The sequence below is a fragment of the Rhinopithecus bieti genome, unplaced genomic scaffold, assembly GCF_001698545.2.
Source record: "Rhinopithecus bieti isolate Rb0 unplaced genomic scaffold, ASM169854v2 scaffold_35119, whole genome shotgun sequence".
In the NCBI taxonomy this organism is placed as follows: Eukaryota; Metazoa; Chordata; class Mammalia; order Primates; family Cercopithecidae; genus Rhinopithecus; species Rhinopithecus bieti.
The window spans coordinates 1,007-7,059 of NW_016856350.1; the positions used below are offsets into that span (position 1 = coordinate 1,007).

The following is a 6,053-nucleotide window of genomic DNA, read 5'->3' on the forward strand; positions in this document are numbered from 1 at the left end:
TGTATGGGGTTTGAACAAATGAGTATATTATTGTCCAGAATCCCAGAGGAAGACTCAGGTCTCCCTCTGAGTCATAAAGCTAATTTGTCTTCCAGTCAAAGAATGCTCAGTCCATGTCTAGATCTGACTTTGTACTCAAACTTTGGCATTAGTTTTCTAATAATAAAACTAGACATAAAATTAAGCTTGTTGGAGAGGTTTTGAGCTAAACATTTATAAATTTAAATTTTCCTTCTACGGTGGTCAGCTACTGCTTTTGTCATTAATGGCAAGATGTTCCACACCAACACCACCATTTTCTACCCAGATACCTTTTTTCTGACAGGCATCCCAGGACTTGAGGCTTTCCATGGCTGGATTTCCCTGCCCTTTTGCTCTGTTTACTGAATGGCTCTGCTGGGCAATGCTACAATTCTACTGACAATCTGGTCTGAGTGTACTCTTTGGGACCCTATGTTCTACTTTCTAGCCGTCTTATCAGCCATAACCTAGCCCTCTCAACATCCTCAGTGCCTCGTATGTTAGGCATCTTCTGGTTTGATGCACATAAAATTGGCTTTGGAGCCTGTGTAGCCCAGATGTTTCTGATACACACCTTCACAGGAATGGAGTCCACTGTGCTGCTGGCAATCGTCTTTGACTGCTATGTAGCCATCTGTACACCACTCCACTATACCTCTATTCTGACACCCCAAGTGTTGGCAGGCATTGGTGTGGGCATTATATTGTGCCCAGTCCTGCTCATGTTGCCCATTGTCTACCTAAACCATCATCTGCCCTTCTGTGAGGCTCGGATTATTGCCCACTCCTGCTGTGAGCACATGGGCATTGCAAGTTGGCCTGTGCTAGCATTCACCTCAATGTGATTTATGGGCTTTTTGTGGCTTCTTTTCTTATTTTGGATGTCACACTTTTTGGAATCTCCTATACCTGCATTCTTCAAGCTGTTTTCCACCTCCCATCTCAAGAAGCTCGTCATAAAGCACTGAGCATGTGTGGCTCACATGTTGGGGTGCTGTGTGTTTTCTATACACCCTCTCTCTTCTCCTTCCTCACCCATCGATTTGGCAAAAAATTCCCCATTATGTCCACATTATTGTTGCCAACCTCTATGTGGTCATTCCACCTGCCCTCAATCCTATTATCTATGGTGTGAGAACCAAGCAGATTTGTGAGCATGTGGTCCATACTTTCACTTCAAGGTCTCTTATTTCTTTACTTCTTGAGGGTGTGGATATGGCTGACAAAAGTCAATTTTGAGATTTCACTAGGTAATTGTTTTGTAAATGAATTTCATATCAAGATATTCTGCAAATCGTAAAGGAATAAAATTTGCACTTATCCTGTGTAAACTAAAATAATACAAAGATTCTTAAAGTACAACTCTGCATGACAAGTATTACTAGGTATATTATTAGGAACAGTGACTGATGGGTTGGATTGCCTGTAAATCAATCTTTGTGAGTGAACATTTTGATAGCTGCCTCTCGGATCTGTTTGGTCTTCACTCCATAGACAATAGGGTTAAGCAGGGGTGGAGCAAGCAGGTAAAAGTTGGACAGAAGAATGTGTACATAAAGAGCAACACTGAAGCCATACCTGTGTATAAAATATATTAAAAATGTGAGAATATAGAAGTGGAGAAAGACAAAGATGTGAGTTGTGCAAGTGTTGAATGCCTTGAATTGTGCCTCCTTCTTTGGCAATTTGAAGACAGCCTGGAAGATAAAGGCATAGGACAAGAAAATGAAGATCACATCAAATCCAAGGACTGAGAAAGCCACAAACAGTCCATAAGCTTTATCGGCTCTGACATTTTCTGCAGCCAGCTTTACCACAGCCACGTGCTCACAGTAGGAATGAGAGATGGCTGTGGCATGGAAATGCTTCAGGCACAACTTAATTAGAAGTGGACACATGATGATGATAACAGATGCTGGAATGGTCACCACCATAATGATGCTGATGAGCACCTTCATAGTGAGGATAGCAGAGTGTCTCAGGGGTACACAGATAGCCACATATCAGTCAAAAGCCATGGTTAGGAGAATGTCAGACTCCATGCACTGGAAAGTGTGAGTAAAATACATTTGAATTAGACAGGAGTCAAAGTAAATCTCCCTTGATTGCAGCCAAAAGATCATGAGCATTTTCGGAGTAATGCATAAGGTCAGGCCTAGGTCAGTAGCTGCCAACACAGCTAAAAGGATATACATGGGCTCATGGAGACCATGCTCAGTGTGGATGATAGTGATGAGTAGGCCATTTCCAACAGCAGACAAGATAAAAGACATGAAGAATGGAATTCCAATCCAGGCTGCACTGATTCAAGGCCCGGAATTCCAATCAGTATGAAAATAGATGACTTGAAGAAGGTGCCATTGGTTAGTGGCATGACAGGGCAATGATAGCAAATCCCTCCAATCTTCAAGTCTAATTAAAAATAATGAAATAAATAAAATAAGATTAGAAGTGGACTATCCTTTGGATGCTGGATAAGAAGAAAAAAAGTAGATGTTTATCTCAGAATGATTCTAATCTAGATGAAAGGGAAAAACACCTGAAGATTTATATCTATTCTTTACTAGGATAATGAAAAGGTGGGAGCCCAAGAGGGAAAAAATGTTCACAATAAATATTTTACTTTGATTTGGAGTCTTCCCTGTGCTGTATCCCTCTGAGTGTATAAAGAGAGGTAACAGTATGGTTCAGACATGTTGGACTGGGTAAATAAATAATGCTCCCTTCATTTTTATAAACACAGCAACTAAAATATGTATCATGAGTAATTTTCACAAATATTATAATTGGTTACATATGAAAGTGTTTAAAATATTTAAAACATTTCTTCAAAATTATTAACATTGTTTGGTTACTTAATAGATATCTAGTAATGTTCTATTTTACAGCTGATGTAAATGAACCACACTGCTTGTCTTTGAGACACTTACAAAGAGGTCAGAAGCAGGATGACCTTATCTTTAATCCAACAGTGTACTGCTTCTTGATATATAGTATGATGTTACTAATAAGAAATAGATTGACACTAAAAAACTAATGAAAATTACATTGAATTATTATTAAATTATATAATACATTAAGGATAGCAATCTCTAAGTGTGGGGTTTGAGAATTTTCTTAATTATGATATATAGACATTTATAATAAATACATTCAAAGGAAAATGTAAATCAAATAATTTTTTTTTCTATTCTTTGGTGAAACTTTAGAAATGCTAGTGTTTCTAACAAAACTGTCATCATGGAACTACCCATGAAGTGTATTTCCCCCAACATTAGATGTTAGATGTAAATAAAAATTAGAAGAATGAAGTCTCTGACTTCTAATAGCACGTGTTATAACCAACCAATAATTATGGCAGTTGCAACATGAAAACAAATATAATGCCATATGCTGAAGGAAAATAGCTGAAACTGCACTTACCTATAGAACCATGGACTTCATCTCTACATCTATAAATCGTGAAGACGATCCCAGAGCCATTAAAGATTATCCCTTCAATAATTTAACTCAATGAATTATACACTTATTCAACTAAAACCAAAAATGTATATGTCTCCTAGGCACCTTTTGGATGCCTAGGATTACAGCCATGAAAAGAATAATGGCAACCTGGCCAGGCGTGGGGGTTTATGCCTGTAATCCCAGCAGTTTGGGAGGCTGAGGCAGGTGGATTTTGTGAAGTCAAGACTTCGAGACTGGCCTGGCCAACATGGTGAAACCCTCTCTCTACTAAAAGTAAAAATTAGCCCGGCATGGCGGCAGGTGCCTGTAATCCCAGCTACTCAGGAGGTTGAGGCAGGAGAATCGCTTGAATCTGGGAGGCAGAGGTTGCAGTGAGCTGAGATGGCACCTCTGCACTCCAGCCTGGGCAACAACAGCTAGACTCTGTCTCAAAAATATTAAATCAATCAATCAATAAAAAATAATGGCAACCCAAAATGCCCATGATACTCACATAATATTCATAATATTCATTACATAGCAGGTATCACCAGAATGGAACAATCAAGTGGCCTTTAAAAGATACCTGGTAATCTCAACACTTGCCCACTGGTTCAAGCCAGAATGAAACTGTACTTCTATAGCATTATATTTAAAATATCAACAATGACAACAGCTAGTATTACTACATCAATAGTAGTATTAAGGGATTTACATGAAGTACATGCATTTCTCATGCAATTATAAAGAGCAACTGAACTGAAAGTGATGTTATCATTGTAACATTTTCTCTCTGTTAAATTAAATAGCTTGGTCATGGATCTAGAAATTTAAAAGAAGTTATGTCTGACACTGTTGTCTATGCAATTAAGAGATACTATATATTTTCTGTTCACTACTGTCTTAAACTCAACAGACTTCAGTTAGGTGAGGAGGAACAAAACCTAGGACAGATATCCCTCATTGCATCAGCAGTTATTTATATGCTCTTTCCTCATCACGTTCCTTACTATTATACAGTATTACTCGTATATTTAATGTCTTTCATAAAAATCATTCCTCTTTTTCATTATCTCCTCTGTCAGAGTAAGGAACAGACCACTGTCTCTCTAATCATAGCATGCTGAATATCTGAGTGCCTCTTCTACTTAATGTAAAAACACCCATGTTAATCTTAGTTTCAGAAAAGTAAAGTGTAAGTATTTGTTTTGGAATATCCTGCAAGTGTAGTTCAGGTTGGCAAGTACCTTGATTGCAATAAGGTTTATAATAGTCAAGACACTTCCCTTAGGAGTCTGGCAGTACCCTAGAGACAGAGAATATTTCTGTCTTTCCAAAGTTATGCATCTCATATGAGACCTCAATTTTCTCTTTGCTTACTGAGCTTCTGATAAAACCAAAATCGAAACAAATCAATAACACTGGCAAAATTTAGGAAATGAGAAAATGGACAAAGGAGAAGCAATTTAAAAAATTAAAAATTGAAATAATAAATAGCTTATCCTCAGTACTAATAACAGAAGAAGGTATATCCCACATCCATGAGGAATTTTTCCATGAATCTACAAAAGGGCACAGCATAAATATTTTATAAATATTCAAATGTGAAATTGCCTTACTTAAATATCTTAATGACCACAGGTGCCTTCTAATGCAGTAGAAATCTTAACCCTGGTGTTAATTAAACTCCATTAATAATTAATTCATTTATTCACTATATAATTATTTGACAATAGATGAGTGCCAGGCACTCCTCTAGGCATGGTTTAAATGCCAGTGAAGCAGAAAGCTAAGACCTCTGCCTCTAAGCCACTCAAATTCTCAAATATATCTCTAGTATTAATTCCAATTTATATTTTAATGATCAATGAAGCAATATTTTGCTTTTATTCATTATATTTTTAATCATAAACTCCCTCCTTTAATTCATTGTATTGTTTAATTCCAATTAATAATTGCACATCTTTCAAAACTCATTCCAAACCTTCTTCCACAAAGCATATCATGTCTCTTTATAAGTCTTAACCAATTTTATTTCCATATTTCCAATGTAATTTACATTCATTATTCAACATGTAATATATTTCGTTAACACTTATTCTCTACCAAAGTCAGTTGTGGGAAGAAGAGACAGAGGAAATGAAAATAAACTGCCTAATCAGGAAAACATAGATATTTCAATCCATGAATATGATATATTTTCCTATTTATCGAGCTCTTCCTTAAATATACTCACTAATGCTTTGCAGCTTTCAATGCACATACTTTGCACATATTAAAAATTTGTTCCTAAGCATTTTTTTTGGTTGTTTTTAAGATTGAGCCTCACTCTATTGCCCAGGCTGGAGTGCAACAGTGCAATCTCAGGTCAGTGCAACTCCCATCTTCTGGGTTCAAGTGATTCTCCTGCCTCAGTCTCCCAAGTAGCTGAGATTACAGGTGTGTGCCACCATGTCTGGCAATTTTTTTTTTTTTTTTTATTTTTAGTAAAGATGGGGTTTCACCATATTGGCCAGACTGGTCTGGAACTCCTGACCTCAAGTGATCTGCCCACCTCGGCCACCCAAAGTGTTGGGATTACAGACATG

General features: G+C 37.2%; 1 pseudogene; it reads left to right on the forward strand.

Moving 5' to 3' along the window:
* Nucleotides 1–273: 273 nt before the first annotated feature.
* On the forward strand, nt 274–1,260 carry LOC108525315 (olfactory receptor 52J3-like; annotated as a pseudogene).
* Nucleotides 1,261–6,053: the final 4,793 nt, after the last annotated feature.